General features: G+C 58.8%; 1 long non-coding RNA gene across 1 annotated transcript; it reads left to right on the top strand.

The window, feature by feature from the left end:
• Nucleotides 1-54: 54 nt before the first annotated feature.
• LOC134471417 (uncharacterized) lies at nucleotides 55-12367 on the top strand. The gene is made up of 2 exons (XR_010040900.1): nucleotides 55-3970; nucleotides 11174-12367. It is a non-coding gene; the product is annotated as an uncharacterized LOC134471417 (long non-coding RNA).
• The last annotated feature ends 8373 nt before the right edge of the window (nucleotides 12368-20740 follow it).

The raw sequence follows: 20740 nt of genomic DNA, 5'->3' as shown, positions 1-20740 counted from the left end.
TCACGCACAGCAGCTGAGCCAGCAGCGGCCCAGCCCCGCTGGAGTGAGGTAGGACAGGGGGTCAGAGTGGGAGGCTGGCCCGGCCTCAGGAGCAGCGGAGCGGCCCTTCCGGGGCTCCAAGAACCCCAGAGCCAGGTGGGGGGCTCTGGCCTGGAGCTGCCTGGGGCAGGGGTGCAGAGCCAGCACCGTGGAGGCTGTGGGCTCAAGAATGGTCAGCTGAGCCCCGTGGCCTGTGCCCAGGTGGCCCCGCTCCGAGGTCAGGTGCTTTGGGGACACGGCCAGCCTCCTACGGCATCAGGGCCTCCGCCTCCACGCTCCCCATCCTGCTCCTGACCCAGCTCCTGCTCTGGGCCACAGACCTGATCTCCTGACCCCAAATGCCCGGCCAGGCAGGACACAGGACACAGAGCCTGGCTGTGGCCCCAGGCCTGTGTGATGGATTCCCAGGCCCTCCCCTGGAGAGCTGTGGAGCACCAGGTGCACGGGGCTGTTTCCTTCCTGGACTGGGCCGGCCTTCCCCAGAGTGGCAGCCACAGCATGAGCTAATTTGTTTGTTTATTTTATTTTGAGACAGGGTCTCACTAATTTACCCAGGCTGGGCTCAGACTGGGTCTCAGCTTCCCAGAGTGCATTTTTTTAAAAAGAATTGGGCAGCAGTCCTGTCCCCAGCCTGGCCACTGCCCAGCTTTCTGTGTCTCCACTGTGGTCAGCATTTCCAGAACACTGTGGCTGGAGCCCCCAGGGTCTGCTTCCCCTGGGCCACTCCCCGCCCCCTTCTCAGGCAGCTGTGTTTACAGTTTGACCGCATGGGTCCCGGGCTCAGTGGCTGTCTTCTTTCTCAGGCCACCACTCACCACACTGCGGAGACAGACCTTGGTCTGTGCGCCCCGGTCCCTGCTGCGGACCTGAGGTCAGTTTTCATCAGAGATCTGAACCAGCCGTGGACACCCACACACAGGCACTGGTGTGGACACACCTGGGCTTGCTGGGGCCCGGGGGCCCTGCCGGACTGCGGTGAGATGCTGCCCTGGTGACAGCAGGTGCCACAGTCCCTGCGCACCTATCTTCACTGGCCATACATGCCAGCGGTGCTCAGACACTGGCCTTCTCTATCCTGAGTGTTTTATTTACAGGCGACAGAACCCAGGGCCATCCCCTGCACCACCCCCTGCCCCTTTGTGCAGAGGGTTTTGCTAAGTTGCCCAGGCCGGGCTTGAAACTGGGCTCCTTCTATCTCAGCCTTCCATGTGCTGGGGTCACAGACCTGCACGCCAGGCCAGCCTGTTTCTCATGAGGGACAAGCCTGTGTCCAGATTCGTCTGCTCAGGCTGTGACCAGCGGCCTGTTTTGTAACCTGCAAATCTGCTGCTGTGGGGGCCTGGCCCAGGCCCAGCTGCCCTGTGCTGTCTGTAATCCTGGTGCTCAGGTCCTGGGGCTGCTGGGGAGGAGCCCTCGTCCCATTACAGGACGTGAAGGCAGAGTGTCCGGCAGGCCTGTGCCTCGTGGCTGTCTCTGGCAGTGGTGGCCACAAGATAGAGGCCCTGGCCAGCCTGAGGTCAGACAGGGCTCTGGTCCCTAGTGATGGATGCTGTGTTCCAGGCCATGGTGGTACAGTTGGGGAACACTGCCTGGCAGAGATGAATCTAAGTCCAGCTGAGACTGGCAGAAGATGAGGGTCCACCCTATCCCAGTACCGCCAATCCTAGCCTCCCCCACCACTTCCCGGCCTTGCCCTGGCCCACAGGGTCCAGCCTTCTTGCGGCCCTGGCATCCCCTGTCCCTCTCCATGGTGCCACCAGACTTACCTCACCAGCTGGGCTGCTGCTGGGAGGGGCTAAGGGCCTGAGGTCGGGCACCTCAAGCCAGACACAGGCAGGAGCTGAGTGCAGACAGCTAATTTTGGGGTGTGGGGCCCATGTGCAGCGGAGGGGGAGGCCAGGCAGGGAAGGTGGGGCTGGCTAGGGACCAGCTGGGGGAACCCAGCCCAGGAGGACACTTCCTGAGGTGACCTGGACAGTGGTCAGGGCTGTAGAGAGGAGCCTGGGAGAGGGGACAAGCTAGGGAGGTGGGGGTTGGAGGCTGAAGGCTGCGTGCAGGCTGATGCCCAGAGGGGACACGGAGGGCATCTAATGAACTCTCGACCCAGGTCCCTGTGGGTTGCCACACCATGTGGCAGGCCCTGTGAAGCTGAGGAGACACAGGGTGGCCTGGAACCAGCCGCTTGGGGACAGTCGGGCCACCAAGCCTGATAGACACCAGCCCTCGGGCCTGGGAAGCAGCGTTCAGCCTTCTCCGGCTCTGAAGGAAGACCCCCACACACGGCTCCAGGCACTGCACACTGTGGCCCACGGTCTCCAGAACAAACACCGAATCTCCTGCGGCTCTGCACCCGAGCCGCTGTGTGACCTGACAGTCCTGGCCTCTCTGGTCCAAGGTTTCTTCACAGGGAAAAGCAAGGCCAGGACCAAGCCCGAGGTCTGCCCAACTCGAAGGGCAGCTTCTCGGTGGGGGACACCCCTGAGTGTCGGGGAGCAGTCGCTTAGAGCCCCAGATCTGGGCAACAGTACGTCGTCCTTCGGTGGTGGAGGATAAGGGGCTCCCAGGGGGTGTCACCCAGAGGCCCAGTCCAAGGTGGCTTCGAACCTGAGCCTGGGCTGCTCTGGGGCCTTTGTGTAGTCCCCCTTGGTTGCTCCGGACCTGCCTTGGGGGACAGAATAAAGCTTTCTCAGAGGAGAGTGAGGAGGAGGGGCTTGGGTCCAGGGTCCCCGCCCCGCTGCTGCGCAGGCGCAGGCCCAGCGTGGTTTCGGGGTGCGGAGGAGAGGGCGGGCGCGGACAAGCCCAGTTAGCTCCTAGCTGGCCCGTGTGTGAAAGTGTCCCCGCTCTGGGCTTCTGCGAATTCCTACCGTACAAATCGGAGCAATTCTTGACAAGATTTTTGAGTTTTGTCAGATGTGAATTGTTAAGATTTAATTGAAAAAATGAAGAGAACGCAACAGCTATTTGGAAGGGAGTGACCCAGAACCAATTAGAATGAGTAACAATTGACCATTCTCCACCAAGAGCCACATCGGGGATCAGATTAGAGCCAGGCAGCCCCCACCCTGCCCGCCCCGCTCCAAATAGCATTAGTGAGAGATTTCCAGGAATTGTTTTTCCGATCAATTTTCCTGGTTTTGAAGGTGAAGTTTAGCTGGGCACCATGCCGAGGGTGCTGGCTGGTCACCTCCGGCAGGGCGATGGACAGTGTGGGGACCATCCTGAAAAAACAGGTCAGGCCAGCAGCATTCCTGGTCAAATTGCTGTTGACAGCCGGGACAGGCAGGGGGAGGACCAGAGAAAGGGCCTTTCATCTGAGGGGCCCCCTCAGATAATTGGTCATTCTTTCCTCCTGGGCCTCCTCTCAGCTGGGGAAAATTCCCCACTAAGCCAGGGCTTCCCTGGCAACTCCCTAATCCCCCCACCCCCGCAGGTGCAGAGGAGGTGTCGGTGGCCTCCTGCGGGCACGGGCTTGGCAGCTGGGTCTCCAGCCTGGGCTGCAAGCGGTCACAAAGCCATGAGGGAGTTACTGAGACATCAGCACGGCTGTAATCCCAGCACTGGGGAGGCTGAGGCAGGAGGAGTCCTCAGAGTTCAAGGCCATCCTGGCTGCATAGGGAGACCCTGTCTCAAAACACCGCGACAACACAACAGTAGTAACAGCAACAGACCAGCAGGCCTGAGGGATGGATAGAAGGGGTTGGGCCAGAATAGCACGGGTTGCCAGTTCCATTGAAGAAACAAAGATGTCCATGTAACTCATTTGTAACCTTTCCTAGGTGACCTGGGCCACGCCACAGAGCACAGTGGCACCAGCCAGTGGCTGTGCAACCCCACAAGTCTCCCGGCACGCCCCGCCACCTTGATGTCACCCAGTGACATCGAGCCGGAGGGAGGTGCTGCCGAAAGACCCCCTGCCTCTGCCTCCCCCCAGGTGAGACGAAGAACTTCCCTTTTGTGAGCTTCTCGCAGGAATGGCCTTCTGCTGTTCCTGAGTCACCACTAAGAAACAGGCAGGGTTGCTCAAGGCCCCGAAGCCGGAGCCTGGGAGCCCAGCAGGTGCTCAGGGCGGACACCTCGTGGGCTCTGTCGCCTCCTCCCTCCACCTGCTCTACAAGGACTCGGCCAGGTCTTCTGCCCAGCCTGTGTGGCTGACCGAGTATGCTCATCATCGGCGTGTAGAGAGAGGGCCAAGGAATCCAGACTGCTGACTGTGGCCCTGGCTTCTTCTGGTCTGCCCCAAACCCGAACTCCTCCCCGTGGCACCCTGAAAGGGACACGGAGCCTCAGAAGGACTGCACGGCCTGCTGGTCCCGCCTAGAGTCCGGGCTGCCCAAATCTGGCCCCAGGTGGGCCTGGCTGCCCGCTGCTGGTACCTGTCGCTGCCGGTATCAAGGCCCCCGGCTCCTGCAAACTTGGGGCCTTGGCTCCTGCAGTCTCCTTGGAGACAGATCACCGACTGACTCCCACGGGCATCTCAAAGTTGCTCAGAAATCAAGAGCGACCCCGTGGTGCCTCGGATCTCCAAGGGAGGCCCTATGAGGAGCCTGGCTGTGTCTCTGGGGGTGGGGACATCGGAACCTGGGGATGCACTCTCAGAAAGAAGAGACACAGGTCTTGTGTGGCCCTGGGCTCCACTAGGGACAGCAAGAGAAGCAGGGATTTCACCTGCGTTTCCAGAGGCTCAGAGTTGCTGGGACCAGCAACTGCCCTTGAGGTAGTGAGCTGCCCGTCCCGGGTGGGGTGCAAGAAGCTGCTGGTGCGTGTATGCTCCTTGATTGTCCAGGTAACTCCAGACCTGAATGACAGCTGTGGTGGTGCTGGATGGGCCAGATGGGCTGGATAGGAAACCTTTCAAGATTCCCCTCCACCCCAGAGTCTGGAATTCCCTTTGTCTGCTGGGGTCAGGCACTGGAAACGTGGTCCTCATTTGAGGATTCCCATCGAGGCTGCTGAGGTCTGTCCAGTTTGTGTCCAGCGGCTGGGCCTGGTCTGAATTAGTGCCATACTGGGGCCGGCTTGGGTCCAGCCTGCAGGTGCTGCTGAGAGGGACCAGAGCTTCCACAGAGCAGCCAGAGGTCCCCGGCCTCAGATGGGTTTGGGGAGGCTGTGGGCAGCCGGGCAGGAAGGAGCCACTGCCAACCAGCGGGGCTGTCGGCACCACTCCCCGCCGGGCTGGACTCCCTGACAACCTCACCTGCGCCCCCACCTGCCAGGGGCGAGGAAAGCTTGGGACGGAAGTCCGAATGTTGGCTGCAGGTGCCTGGGGAGGCCCTGCGGCAGGTGGTCACTTTTGGCTGCCACTTTCACGGCCCATTATGTCATAAATGTGGGCGCCTTGGAGGTGCACAGCAGGAAGCCACAGGGGAAGCCGTGGGAGACTCCCCGGCCTGGCTGCTCTCCCTCAGGCCCTGGTCACTGGCACACCATGCCGCAGGCTGGGACACAGATGGACACACTGGACCTCCGAGGGGCACGTGGCGAGCGACACTGGGACTTTCCTGCAGCTTGAGGCGTGAACCCTGCCACTTTGTCCTCGGTGGTTTTGAAAACTGACCAGGGACCTCTGCGTATGTGGCCGGCACTGCTGGCTGCCGTGGGGTGTGGAGGGGCCACCTGGGCCCCTGGGGTGCGGGAGGTCCCCGCTGACCTTCCTGTCTCCACCCTGACCGCAGACCTTGTCCCCTTCATAGAGCTCAGACTCAGGAGTCCCACGCTCTTCCCTGTGGAGCCTGGAGCTCCAGCTGGGGCTGAGGACACCGGCCTGCCCAGGTTGACACCCATAGGCCCAGCTGGAGTGCTCTGGATTTTGTCACCACTGCTTGCTCTGGGGCCTCAGTTTAGCCATCTACAAAGTGGAAACAAGGCCTCATTGGGGTGTTGTGAGGTGTGTAGTGTGCTGTGCTGGGGAAGGGAAAACAGCGCTGTTAATTTCTACTCACCTCGAGGTCACCTCCAGCACAGAAACCCGGGAGCAGAGGCTGCCGGAAGAGGGGACTTTGGACCCCAGTACCCTGGCCTCAGGCTCCCCACTCACCCTGAGACCTGTGCATGGGGATCGTGGACTGCACCCTGCCCAGGCTCCCCCTCCCCAGGGCTAGCAGTGGGGCTGGGAGAAGAAAGCCTTGAAATTGTATCCTCCGCGGCTTGGGGGTCAGAGACCAGACCCCCACTTTTTCCCCACTGTCAAACCCCCTAGGATTTTCTTGAAGTTCAGTTTCACATCATCTGGACGAACATTTGGAAGTTTTTAAACGGAAATTGTAGAAAAAATGAGAAGCATTTTCATCTCGGAACACAATACCTTCCTGGCAGGGAGCCCCGGGGAGAAGCTGCGGCCCCCTGGATGGAGAAGGACCTGGGTCATTGTCAATCTGGATTAATCCGAGTGCGTCCGCCACTGTGCAAGCCGGTGCTGGGCAGAGCTGGCTAAGCAGCCTCTGCACCCGCCTGGCTCCCTGTCACACCTTGGCATGTCCATCTGGTGACCTCCCTCACCGCGAGCGCCCCAGGGCACCTGTGCGGGTCCTGGCTATGGCATCCCGTCACTGGGGTTGCAAGCTCTTTCGTTGGCGTGGGGCTCAGTGGATGGGGACCCTACAGAGCAGGGCATCAGGGAGCCAGTGTTCCGGTCCCCACAGCTGTGTGCCAGAGTCCTGGCCTCTGCAGATGCGCAGAGGGGGGTGGTCTCTGGGTCCCCTCAGAGACCTGCAGGGAGACAGCTGGGCCCATGTCACAGACCAAGTCACAGAGGCAACGAGAGTGTCCTGGCCCCAGGCTCAGGCCCAAGCTGGGCCACCAGCCCTGGTCCAGGTGGCAGGGGGCACAGGGGGTGTCTCTGTGATGACTCTCCTCACCCACAGGAGCAGCGGGGAGAGGAGGCAGCAGTGGGGGAGCCACTGAATTCACATGGAGCGGAGCCACATGGGCCGTGTGGCTCAGGGCCTTGCCCCTGATGGTCAGGGCTTGCCCGGGGATACCCCAGTCCTCAGCAGCCCCGTCCAGAGGCCGCTGCACCTCCTTCCCCCACAGCTGAGTGGCTGTGTGGGCCATGTCTGGCCTTGGTGGAGGCTGCTATAACCAAAGGCTCCAGATTGACCCCCAAGTTTCTCTGGATTTAAGGGCAGCTTGGAGCCCACCCTACCATTTGTCCTGCCCTTGGAGGTTCATGGTCTAGGGCAGCTGCTTGTCAACAGGAAGAGAGTGGTGGCCTCTGCTCAGGCCTCCTGGAGGGCTTCTTGGAGGTGGTGTCACCTCAGAGAGACTCCAAGATTGGACTAGAATTTGCACAGTGCCTGGAGCAGGGAGGCTGGACAGTTCGACCAAGCCGGGTCAGGCACAGGGGCAGCAGGGGTCCCTGGTGAGGGCTGCGTGGGCCCTGATCAGCTCAGGCTTTGTCTAGCGGGACACCGGGGGAGGGAGGCTGAGAGGACCCATGTAGGACGGGGACCATCAGGGCTCCTGGGTGTCACAGCAAGTGGGAGGGGCGAGGGACAAGGACACAGGGGAGAGAGGGCTCTGGAAGTCTTGGGTGTAGCTGGCAAGAGCTGGCGGCCACACCAGTGACCTCCAGCCCAGATAGAGGGCTGTCAGCACAGGCGCCAGCTCCCAGGTCACCCCACGCTGGCAGTGTCACCGGCTGGGCACGCACCAGGCTCTTGGGTCGGCCTGGCCCCAGGCTCACCAGTGCCTTACTGTCCCTGGACAGCCCCTGGGCGCTGTAGCCTTGGGACACCTGGCCCCAGTGCTCGGGCAACGCGCGTGGCTGCAGCCTCTCTTGCGCACGCAGGAGGGTTCTGCCGAAGCATATATCCACGCCTGGGCCAGGCCGGAACCCAGCAGTGTCCTTGCCGGAAATGACCATGCGCTGTGGGAGGTGTGGGAGACGCCTGCTGTGTTCACTTAGGAAGCCAGCGTGTCTGGGCAGACACAGTGGCACAGGAGGAGGAGGGGGAGGGGGAGAGAGAGGAGAGGAGAAGGAGGAGGAGGAGGAGGAGGAGAAGGAGGAGGGGGAGGGGGAGGAAGAGGGAGAAGAGGATGGGGAGGAGGAGAAGAAGGTGGAGGGGAGGATGAGGAGGGGGAGGAGGAGGGGAGGAAAGGGGAGGGGGAGGAAGAGGAGGAGGGGCAGGGGAGGAGGGGGAAGGAGGACGGAGAGGAGGAGTGGGAGGAGGGGAGGAGCCCTTTCTGGCCCCGCTCACCCAGCAGAGCAGCGTGAGTCCCCCGTGTTGCCTGGAGGTGTCCTTCCGGCTGGCCTAGGTGCTGCCAACACTGGCCCCCAGTGTGGGAGGAGGCCCGTGGGTGTGCAGTGGCTCTCTAGGTAGACGTCCCCCATCTGTGTTCTAGGACACTGATGCGTGTCCGGCCCTCTACCGGCTCCTCTCTGGGAGCTCTGCAGTCGGCCCTGACGTCGGGCGGCCCCGGCCCCGGCCCCCCAGCTCTGCTCTGCGCTGGTGTTGCGATGCCCGCCTGGGTCTCCGGCCCCTTCGTATAAACTCTGGACTCTGTTGATCTCCACAGAGTGGCTTTCTGGGATCCCACTGGGTTGCACGGGGTCTGCAGACCAGGGGAAGGGGCTGATGGCGTTGGGCCCCTCCGTTCCCAGCTTCCTCCTGCGCGGTCTGGCTAGTTCTCCCTTCCCCTGGGATCGGTGGTCGTCCTCCCATAAGCCCCGTGCACATGTTGCTCAGCTGTGCTCCTCGGTTCTGGGTGCCCTATAAGTGACACTGCATTCTTAATTTCCAGTTCTCCTCATGCATTGCTGGGGTCTAGCTTCTGAATATTGATCTTGTGTTCTGCCACCTTGCTCTGATTTTCCGTTAATTGCAGCACATTATCTTTTACGCTTTTTAGATTTTCTGCATGGATAATCAGGTCTTCTGTGGACGATGGCACTTCTCTTCCTTTCCAGTGTGTGTGTATTTCATTTTCTTTTCTTCTTCTGTTGCTTTGGCCTGGGCTTGCAGTGTGGTTTTGAAAAGCTGTGATACGAAGAAGAGACATTCTTGCCCCGTTCCTGATCTTGGAAGAAGAGTTTGAGCTTCTCACAATTAAATATGATACTAGTTGGTTTTTTAAAACTTTCTTTAGACAGGGCCATGGATGTAGCTCAGACTGCCCTTGACTCCTACTCAATAAATAGCCCCGGCCAGCCGCCTTCTGCCTCAGCCTCCCGAGTGCTAGGACTATAGGTATGCTTCTCCAAACTTGGCAGTTGTAGGTTATTTCAAACCTTTTTTGATTTGAAGAAGTTTGCCTTCTATTCCCAGTCTTCTGGAAAACTTTTTTAAAGATTATGAGTGGGTAGTGGAGTTTTCTTTGAGACAGGGTATTGCTATGTAGCCCAGGCTGGCTTGAACTCATAGTGATCCTCCTGCCTCAGCCTCCCAAGTGCTGGGATCACAGACATGCACCAACCACTACACCTGGCTTTGGGTACTGGATTTTTTTTTTTTTTTTTTGGTACTGGGGATTGAACTCATGACGTCATGCTTGCAAAGTAGGTGCTTTTGCCACTGAGCTAAATCCCCAGCCCGGGTACTGGATTTTGTAAGAAATTTTTTGTGTCTGTTGATGTGATGGTAGTTTTCTTTCTTAGCCTCTTGGTGTGATTAATTACATAAATTATTTTTTTCTTTGGGATACTGCGGATCAAACCTAGGGGCACCCTACCCCCGAGCTATATCCCCAGCCATGAATGGATTTTTGAATGTTGCATCCATGAGATAAATCCCACTTGGTTATTATTATAATTCTTTTTAGGCATTGTTAGACTCTATTTGATAATTTGAGAATTTTGCAATCAGTCTCCTAAGAGGTGTCATCCCACGGCCTTCCGTTCCTGGAATGACTCTGCTTCTGGTGTCGGGGTAACATAGGTCTCTTGAGTGAGTAGGGGTAACGCACCTTCCCTCTCCTCCTGTATTCTGAAAGGGATCCTGGGAAGCTGCTATAGCCTCTTCCTTCAAGGTTTGTGCACTTCATCGGAAGGCCCGCTTGTGCTTCCTGTTTTGGAAGGTTATTGACTATTGATTTACCTTCTTTTTCTTTTTTCTTTTTTGGTACCAGGGATCAAACTTATGACCCTGTGCTTGCCAGGCAGGTGCTCAGCCCTTGACGTACTAGAAGAGATCCAGACCTCTTCAGATTGCCTGAGTCTTCCTGGGTGGGTTTTGTATCCTTCAAGAATTCGGTCAGTCTAGGTTGTCCGGTTAGTGGTGATCTGTCAGAATTGTTCCTTGGATTTCTTTCCTGTGCTTTTAATGTCCATGCGGTCTGTAATGAGATTCTTTCTCTTCTGGTACAGCTCTGTCTCAGCCTGATCGGAAACTTACAGTTATAACGATATTTCACAAAGTACAGACTTTTGGTTTCACTGATTTTCCTCTATTGCCTTCACTGATTTCTGCTCTAATTTTAGCGTTTATTTTGTCTGCTTGCTTTGGAACCGATTTCTCATCCTACTTTTAGCCCTGTGTCTTTGTTAATGTGCACGGTCCGTGCTACAAATCCCTCTTCTCCACGTCTGCTGCCGTCAACAATTTTGATGAGTTATGTTTCATTTTCATCTGGCTTAAGGTTTTTAAATTTCTTCAGAAATTTCTTCTTGGCATTATGCTTCTGAAACTGTGTTATTTAGTTTGGAGCTGTGTGGGAGTCCCGTGGCTGTCCTGTTATGATTCCTAGTTGAAGTCCGTCGTGGTCCCAGGGCGGGCATGTCGTGACTCTACCCTGGGACTCTGTGAAGCTGAGTTTCAAGACTGCAGTTTGGGCTGGAGGGGAAAGAGCTCTCTGCCGTGGGACAAAGCAGCCTGCAGATGTCCACAGTACGCTGGGGACCGATGGCCTCGTCAGGTCTGGCCGTGTCCCTCCTCTTTCCTGCCTGCCAGTGTGCATTTCCCACCTGTGGTTCATCCACTGCCTCACACCCGCAGGGGCGGGCTCTGCCCTGGGCCTCACACACCTGCGGGTGCAGTGTCTCCGTGGAGAGCCACCCCTGCTCTCCGTGGATAGTGCCCCCCGTGGCCCCTGGTGCCTGGGCCTTCTCCAGTGTGCCTTAACTACTGTGATTTAAAGTAGCTTTTTCACTTCCTAAGAATTAAGTCGCCATTCTGATCTATCGCACTTTCTGTTATACTAGGACTTCAAGGCCCATGGTGGAAAACCTGAGCGCTGCTTATGCAGACACCCTGAATCTGCAGGCTGATTTGGGTAGAGCCGGAATCTGCGCTACTCGGGAGGCATCCAGGGCATTCATGAGGCACACTCCTGGGGGACGGGCTGCTCATGGAGGTGTAATCCTGGGGTCTGTGTCTGGGCCCTGGCCGTGCTTATGCGGTGCTGCCTCCTGCTTCTCTTTGGAGCCCCCATGAATGGAGCAACGGTCCTTTCCCGTACCCTTCCACTGTGAGAGTCCTGACTTGGCTCCAATGAACTGGACCGAACCCCCCCCCCACCCCCAGGCCTGAGCCAAATCTTCCTCAGGCCTCCCTGGACGGGTGGCAGGGCTGAGGCTCACAGACAGTGCGCTGACCTGACAGTGCCTTCCAGTCCACCAACGTGTTTTGTAATTTTCCTAGTAAACAACTTGCATGCTCCTAAAAGTTGTTCATATTATTGGGAATTTGTATATATTTATTTGGGTATTGATTGGTGAGTGGCATATAGGAATTTAATGGCTTTTATAGCCATCAAATTTGCTGATTATTAGCTATTTGTTCATGGATTATCTTGGTGTGGGCTTTCACAGCATATTCCATATTTGCATCTTTGAATGTCTTCTCATCCAAAGTCGCACATGTACGTGTAGTAGGAAGCACCCCCCGTGGCAATACATGGTCCATGGTGACCCTGCTCAGTGGGAAGGCTTCCAGCATGATGTCCACTCCACAGTCTGCATGCTTCCTCCTCCCCCTCAAGCTGGCGAACCCGCAGGTGGACTGTCCTCCCTTCTGTCCTCCAGGAACAGGATTCCTTGGAGGCGTGGAGGACACAGGCCTCCCCTCCAGAGGGGAAGCCCCCTCTCCGGCTTCTTGGCAGCCTGTGTGACCGCTGCCTTCATGGACACCGCAGACGTGATCCTACAAACCCAGCGCCCTCTGCCTTGTCCCTTTCTGGGGACACAGACTGGCTCTGGCCCGGTGGAGGGGATGGCATCCTAGTGTGTGGATGACAGGAGGTGGCAGTCCTGTTGTGTCACATGGTCTGACTCTGCAGCTGGCCAGCGTCCTCTGCAGCTCTCCAGCCTGTCGCTCCTCTAAGTGGATCTGAATAAGGACCTCCCACCCCTTTGTTTTTTGTTAAGAATTTAAAAATTAAGTCTGAATGAAGCTGAGTTTTGCTGAATGTCTTTTGGTGTCCACTCAGATGACCAGATGGAGATGCGTCCTCTTCCTCCCTGGCCACACGTGCCCTTATGTGTCACTATGTCAAGTACTCTGCTTGAATTTGGGGGATGAACTAAATCAAGCTGGAATTAATTTAGGACCCTGCTAGACTTGTTTGGTCAACCTTTCTCTTGGGATTTCTAGAAATCCAGGCTCAAAGTCTGGACTGGGGAGACGCAGTCCCCTCCAACGTGCAGGACCCTGCCTGCCCCTTCCTCCCGCATGCCCACCCTCATTATGGGTGGCCCAGAACACCATCTGTGACAGCAGCGGGCCCTGGAACCTGCCGAACCCAAGTCTCGACCCATAGGCCTTCAGGTTTTATTTTATTAAAAAAATTTTGGGGGCTGGGGGTTTAGCTCAGCAGCATAAGCGCCTGCCTTGCAAGCAGGCAGTCATGAGTTCCATCCCTGGTACCAATAAAAAAAAGGAAAAAGACAAAAAAATTTTTTTCTTTTTAGGTTTTATAAGTGTTCAACTGTGTTTGAAGAGCGTTTAAACTCCCTAAGGGAGGAAGGGTCACCCTGGTGTCACAGCCACTCTGTGCACTCTTTCTAGCCCTGGGCCATGCGGGACACGCTTACACCTTCTGTGTGGGTCCATGTTCCTGGGAGGGACAAAGGCTCAGGGAGGGCAGGCAACTCCCGGAAGTCACCCAGCTCCTCCGGAGGCAGCTGAGGATGATTTCCCTGCTGCGTGTCATTGGGCATCTTGATGGTGGCTGCAGGGGACAGCATGGAAAGTCGTGGAACAGTGGGAAACAGCCTGGCTCACTGCATGGGCTTTGCCCACCTTGAAGCATCAGCTCTGAGTCTGCTGCAGCTGGGCCCTCCCACCGCACGTTCTCATGGACGGCAGCCCCGGGCTTCAGTCCTGCTGAGCAGCCCAGGCAGTGTCCCTCCCGAGCCCTCCTCTCTCTGCTGCTGGGCCCCTCGGCACCTCAGCCTGGCCCGCCCTTTCATGTTCCCTGCAGTTGCTGAGGAAATGTCCGTCCTCTTCCTATACTGCCACCACCCCCACACTCAGGGGGCTCCTGCCTACCCCCTCTGTCTCTGTGGAGCCAGTGTGCCCTGGTCCCTGTCCCACTGCTGGGGCACAGTAGTTGACACAGTTTAAATGGTTTATTTCAACGCATGGCTTTGATGCAGGGCCGACTGGCTGCCAGGCAGGAGCAGCCCAGGGGCAAGTCGGCTGCAGCAGCCCCGTGGTCCAGGCACCCTTCAAACACACGAGACAATTGGGGCCACTTAGATGCAAATCGTCACACCCGGAGCCACCAGCTCCTGGCTGTGTGACTCCTCCACAGGGACAGCACCCGCATGTCCTGGCCACTCCTATCCCCATCTGCCCACATGCCCACCGACCCTGAGTGGTGGTCCCTGTGTAGCTGGGCTGCACCCCGGGCCAGGTGGATATGCAGCCCCCTCTGTGCTGTGGCCTAGAGAGGGCACTGGTGGCGATGGTCACATCCACCAATGCTCTCAGTTTAAAGGAGCCATTACTTTGGCTCATGGTTTCCAGGGTTCAGTCCATGGTCCACTGACTCCATGGTGGAAATGATGTGGTACAAAGGTTCATGGCGGCACATGGTCCCAAGGTGGCCAGGGGAGAAAGAGAGGAGGAGGAAGGAGCCAGGGGCACACCCTCCTGGGGGACGCCTTGGGTAGCACCCTCACCCCCCCCCCCCCCCCCCGCTTCCACCAGGCGCATTCGGTTAGGAGCTGGATTGGTCACTGGATTGGTCCACTGTGGAATACAGCAGCCATGATCCATACCTCTGGGAAACCCCACTGATGGACACAGGAGGCTCTGGGGGGACATTTTCGCTCTACACCATGCCATTGCAGCCCCGATGGAGAGCCTCTCTCCTCTCTGTCTGGTGGTGGTCACAATGGTGACCTCCCTCTGTGCTGTGGTGGTCCTCAGTGGACAGGTCACTCTTTTTTTGCTCTGTGGTAGTCCCTAGTGGAGTGCTCCTGCCTGCTGACCAAGGTCAATGCCCTTTCCAGTGGCCCTTCATTAGTAAGTGGACATCTTGCTGAGTCAGTGGGGCCCCCTTTACAGCCCTGTTCAGGGTCACTAGGTCCCTGGAGAATTTGACTGAGGGCAGCTGGCCAACAACAGAACCCATTGTCTTTGCCTGCTGTGGATGGAGCTGACGTTGGTCCATCTGGACAGGGCAAGGGTCACGACCCGAGGCCCCCTGCGAGGTCCTGCCAAGCCCAGGGGAACCTGGCTGGTGATCGGGGAGCACAGATGGCCATAGGGACTGAAGCTGGCCCTCCGGGGACCTGTTTTGGGGCTCAAGTGTGCAGCCTCCTCTCCAGCTGTCTTTGCCACTCCTGGAGCCCAGGAAGGATTTGCCTACAGTGTCCTCAGTGACAGGGACCTGGCCCACTCCCTATTGTCCTCTGGATTCTCAACACTCAGTGTGCCTGTTGGCCCAGTACAGCTTCAGAAAGTGGACTTTGGGTGCCTGCACCCCACATTCTGTCTCTGGCCCCCAGCTCCTCCTCACAAAGACGGGTGTCAGCTTTCCACATTCTGGGCCCAGTGCAGGGCCCCAAAACAGCCACGCCACTGCTGCCAGCCTCATTCTCTGGGGGCGCAGAGAGCTCCCTCACGGGCTGCATCCCCTGGCCTGTAGGGGACAGGGGCCCTGACACTGGGGTGCAGCACCTTGCCCAAGCTGGGCCCTAAAGGAATCAGGAGCCCCATGAGGATGCTACTCCGGGGTGCCCCGCGGGAAGCTGCTTTCCCAGGTGGGGTCACTTCCTCCCTGTCCACAGCGCTGCCAGCGCTGCTGCTTTCCTCTAGGGCTCCTGGGACGTGAAAAGCAAACCGCGCCTCCTTCTCCAGTGCCCCGCTCCGTGTGGGAGCGGCCGCGCCTGAGCCTGCTCGTTGGGGGCCCATGCCCTCAGCACCTGGGCTGTGCGTGGTCCTGGCCACAGCTCTGACCTGTGCGGGCTGATGCTGAGACTGAGCTGTGTGGGAGCTCATGTCTGGCCTGTGGTTTGTGATTAAGCTGCCACTCTGTTCTGTGCGGTGAGGAACCCGAGTCACCGCGGGGTCACAGTGGCCTCTGTCCCCTGGGCTGCAGCTGGGGTCTCCTGGAGAGATGCTGCTGCCTGGCCTCTGGCTCTCTCAGCCCCATGGAGCCCTGAGCTGAGCCTGGCTCCCCCAGGTGTCCTTGGGCCCCGTGAGCTGGCCCTGGCCCCTGTCCCTACCAGTGTCTCAGTCTCAGTCGCCCACTGGGCCCAGCCCTGGCTGCCCCTTTCCAGCCTCCGAGACCTCTGCAACACCCCCACTTCCCCCACCCACCAAGGCCATTTGGTCACCTTGCGGTCAGTTAGAGCTGAAGGCTGACTGCTCTCCCCAGAAACCCCACGGCTCACGGTCCCGGGAGGTCTTGGTGGCCTGCACGGCTGGGAGCTGCGCTCTGGACTCTGTGCGTGGGGTGCTCAGTGCAGGCCATCCTCTCTGTGACCTGTTGTGGGAACAGGGCTCACTGCTGCCCCAGGGAGGGAGTCTGGAGTCAGCGTCCTCAGGTGTCAGCACCACCCATAGGCATAGCCACCCCAGCCGCCAGCTTGGCCCTTGCCACGAGGAAGCCCAGGTTTCCGGCTCAGACTCACTGACAAGTTAAGAGGCGTCTGGTGCTCCTGCTGCTCCAGAAAAGCCGCTAATTAAGATGTCTCCTGTCTCGGTGCCCCAGATCCTGTCTTGTCTCTGATCGGGTTACAGCGAGAGAGACGGTGAGTGACAGCCCAAAGCTGCAGCCTCTGGGGCTGGAGGAGGACAGATAGCTGCCCGCCTGGTGCCCTGGGCACGGCCTGGGGCAGATGTGGAGCCTGAGACTCCCGCAGTCATGGGGCCCATGATGCGGGCAGCAGGTGGTGGCTCGGGGTGTGACCCTCAGCGAGTTCTGCACCTGGGCAAGTGGCTTCCAGCTGCTGACCCTCCACCCTTGAGCCATCTGTGTTCCTGCTGTGCCAGGGTCCCATGCCAGGACCCCGGGCTTGGGGCCTAGAGGTGACATGTCATGACCCTTGGGGTGGAATCAGCCCCCAGGGCCACCCCAACTCCTGCCTTGGGGCTCCTGCAACCCAGGGAGACTGAGGCCGCCAGATGGACCTGGGTTCAAATCCAGACTTCCTCCTGCTATGTAGACAGACACACCAGATTTGTACACCGAGGTCCTCGCCTGCAAGGTGGATGAAGGTGCCCAAGACAAGTGTGAGCGAGCTGGGAGAGACACAGATGGGACCTGGGCACTGGGCGGTGACACAGCTGGCTAGGCGGCAGGGGATGGGGCAGAGAGGAAGGCACACCTAACCTCGGGCTGGGCCACACTCACACCAGAAAGGCCTCCCTGCCCCATTCTGCGTGTGAAGCTCAAGAGGGACGGGGTCGCCTGTGCAGAGGGTGGGACAGAGGCCAGGCTGACCCCACCGCCCTCTGCTCACCTCCTCTCCATGTAGCACCCCTGTGCACATGTGTGACACTGTCCAGGGCTGGACAGAGCGAGGGTCAGATGCAGAGCCGAGCTGGTCCCTGCATGACAGGCATGTCGGGGGACAGACACACGGAGCGTCCTGGCCAGGGCAGCGAGTGTGCGTTGGTGGGGGTCAGGTGGGGCTGGGGTCAGAAGCAGCCGGAGCCAGGACTCCGGGGGGGAGGGGAATGGGAGGACCTGCTGTTCATACCCAGGACAGCAGTGGCTGGTAGCTGTGCGCTCAGGTTGTCCTGGTCAGGGGAGGGACCAGCAGAGACTCTCAGGAGTGCCCAGCAGGCTGGGAGGACTCAGAGGGCCCCCGAGGAGGCAGTGGATGCTGATCATGGCTGGACCCCTGGGTGCTGGGAAAGGCTGTGCCCATGTGTTTGGGGTACAAAGGGCTCACTGGGCCTGGGGTCCCACCTTGGCTCGGGTTATGACGCTTGCTGATCGGACATAGGAGACGCTGGCTCCGTCTAGTTGCCACACACGATGAGCCATGAGACTGTGGTGACGTCCCCGGAAAGGCAAGAGGCAGGTATGGAGGTCAGGTGAGCCAGTGTCAGCTGCTCCCTCAGAGGGGAGCAACCTGGACAGTTACAAAGCACACAGAGAGGAACTGGGGACACAGAGACAGGGCAAGGTGTCGGTCAGCCCAGCATGCAGGGGCTGCAGGTCCCACTGGCACCTGGAGGAACACGAGGACTGGACCACGGGGCAGGAGTGTGCTGGGGGGCTGGGCTGGGCGCTGGACTCAGGGGCGGTGTTGCCATGGAGAGAAACGTAACCTGCACCCTTGCTTCTGAGGTGAAGCCTTGGCCGGATGAGCACACCCAAAGGTGGCCGTGGGAATGAGAAGCGGGGGCTGCACCACAAGCCCAGCCCAGCTGTGAGGGTGGGGCCGGGGCAAGGAGGACTCCGGAGCGGGAAGGAGGCCAGGAGACCAGCGCTTTGGGAGGAGGTGGAAGTCCCTGGCAAAGACACCAGCTGCCAGTCCAGAGCACCAGTGCAAGGGGGCCGAGCACGGGTTGTGGTGACTTTGATGTGACCTTGGAAGCAGCAGGCTCAGTGGGGGGCTGCGGGTGACGGGGAGCACAACTCCCTGCTATTTGGCGAGCATGCACCATGGCCGAGTTGGGGTTTCTGCACACGGCTAGCGAGTGTCCCCCTGCTTAACCCCTGCCCTCCTGAACCAACACAGGGAAGAAATGCCACAGGGAGACCAGGGCGCCTCTTCTGAGGGCTTCTAGGGAGCAAAGTGTCCAAGAAAAGAGTGATATCTGGGGGCCCGGGGCCTGGAGTTTAAAACGTGCCGACATTGTCCGTACCGCGGGGGGCCGCCAGGAGGGGCATCGGGTAACTGAGCAGGAGGACAGAGGTTAGGTTCGGGGTTACCTTTCTCTGCTTTGGTCTTGGGAACTGGCTCACGGCCTTCTGCCCGCATCTACCCTGGGCCCCAGGAGAAGAGGGGCCCTTTCAGTGCTTTTGCCTGGACTTTTTAGGTCTCGTGTGGCCTGAGTTCAGCCCCTGCCTGTTTTGGTGACACAGTGGTTCTGGTTTGGGCAGCTCTGCAGACACAGGTCAGGGTTTCAGGGGAAGCACAGCCTCGCATGACCCCTGCCTGCCCAGGTCACTCAGGAGCCCTTCCTGCCTTCCAAGCTGTGGCAGTGGAGTCTTGCCCTGGGCCACAACTTGGCCAGGTCCTGGTCTCTACAGTGACCCAGGACATCTCTCTTCGGTTCTCGGCCCTCATCGCTGGTCTCTAGGGGCCTTCGAGCAAGGGCTTTGTTGCAGAGCACACCCCCACGCTGAGACCCCCCCCTCCCACAGCCAGCCCGCCAGCCGGGCTGCAGGGGTGGAGTCCCGCTCCATGGCCCGGCCCTGATGGAAGACACAGCTGGTGGCAGAACTGTCCGGCCTGGCTTGATGACACTCTGTCCTCTTAGCCCCAGTGGCAGCGGGCACCTTTGCTGGATCTCTCGCCTGATTCTTTAAGCCTCCCCAGCAGCCAGGGGCTGCTCGTAGGCCTACCACGCGCCAGTGTGCGTGACGCAGGCAGTCGGGTCCCTGTCACTTCACACTGCAGGGCGGCGCTGGCAGGGCCTCGGGCAGGAACTCAGCCTCCAGCTCCCTGCTCATCCTTCTAGCTCAGGGTGTCCACTGAGCCTCCCACTGGACAGAGCTTTTGTGCTGGTCACTACACACTGCGCCTGGGAACTTAGCCCCTTCTGTTATACCCAGAGACGTCTGGGGGTGATCACCATGGCTGGCCTGAAACCACTTCTGGGTTCAGGTCGGGGACTAGTCAGCTGTTGAGGGCAGAAAGCAGGTCTCCAGCCCCCTGCACCTGCACTGTTTCACACACACACACACACACACACACACACACACACACACACGCTCATTCTTAGCCTCACTCTTTCAACAAAGGATTCGAATTTGCTTACAGTGCACGGCACATGAGGCAAACATAATACGGTCCAAACAGAGGTCACAATTCTCAGTAAAATGGAATGCACATGTAGAGTAGAAAGACCGGGATGCTGGTGTAGTTAGGCTTTTCCTGGCCTCTGAGCTGCCCGGCAGCCGAGGAGAAAACAAAAGACGATCAAGCATGCAGTCTTCAGGAGGAGCTGGAGGGGTCCTGTCTGTGATCCCTTCGTGGACGTCGTGCCTAGCTCCCATTTAAGGATGCGATTCTCCTAGACGCTGCCACTGCGGCTACCGTGGGATGTGGAGCCATGAGCCGTACTTCTCAACAGTGCGGTGCACGCCTGGCTTCAACCCAAGGCCAGCTGGAGGTGTTGCCCAGGGCCAGCTGCTTGGGAGCTCTCCAAGCTCAAGTGGAAACAAGCCCCAGGATCTCCTCGGCATTTGGGGTCAAGACACATGAATTTCAGGGCCACAGAATGATCCACGCCGATGCCCTTGCTTCCCAACAGACTGATAAACTCTGAGCCCGGTCCTCGGGTCTCCCCCTGCTCTGCCGATCCCCAGGAGCCCCACAAATCCTTTGGCAGCAGCCATTGCCCGTCCAGTGCCCTCCATGACGTCTCTAAACGGAGTTATTCACTCACCCCTAACAAGAGGCGGAGCAGCCCTGCTGACAGCCATGATCCACCCTGATGACCGCTTTGGCCCTGCATTTGCGGGCTGAGTGCCCAGCAGCCCTCAGCTGGTTGAGGCTGGGTCTGGGCTGTGGGTAAGAGCTGGGGGAGGACACAGGTCCTGACCCCTGTCCTCTATACCAGGAGTCGGCAGCTCAGAGGACAGATTGTCAGAACTTTCTTCCTGCTTCCCGCAGGGTGACTCCCCCGTCCCCCTTCCCTACTTTGGCCTGACAGTTCTCATCCATGAAGTGGGGATCTGAAAGCTGCTCCCTGCAATACCCCAGGCACCAGCCAGGTGCCTCCCTCCTGTGCCCAGCACCAGGCCGCCCTCCGGGAAGCACCAACCACAGTGCACCCTGGGCATCACCAGCACCAACATGGCAGGGGCTATGCGGAGTTTGGGAGAGTGGTGGGACCCCATCACCAGCTCTGCCTCCTGCCCCTTGGCACCCTGTGGTGAGGCTGGGTTTCCCTCTGTACCTCTGTGGACCTGAACTCCGGGGTGAGCTGTAGTGGGACAAACCTTATTCACGCCACAGCCATTCTTTGTGTAGCATTTATGATTTCACCGCTCCTAGGGCACAGTTTGGTGGTGTCAACACACACTGTGTAGCTGTTGCCATCAGTGCTGAGTCCACCCGGAACTTTGGAATCATCCCTAGGTGGTTAATCTTATATGTCAACTGGGTGGGGCACAAGGCACCTCAGATTTGAGC

The sequence above is a fragment of the Cavia porcellus genome, unplaced genomic scaffold (assembly GCF_034190915.1).
Source record: "Cavia porcellus strain 051 isolate PalLab524CR breed Dunkin Hartley unplaced genomic scaffold, mCavPor4.1 scaffold_18, whole genome shotgun sequence".
NCBI classification, from domain to species: domain Eukaryota; kingdom Metazoa; phylum Chordata; class Mammalia; order Rodentia; family Caviidae; genus Cavia; species Cavia porcellus.
This window is presented reverse-complemented; position numbering and strand designations above follow the sequence as displayed.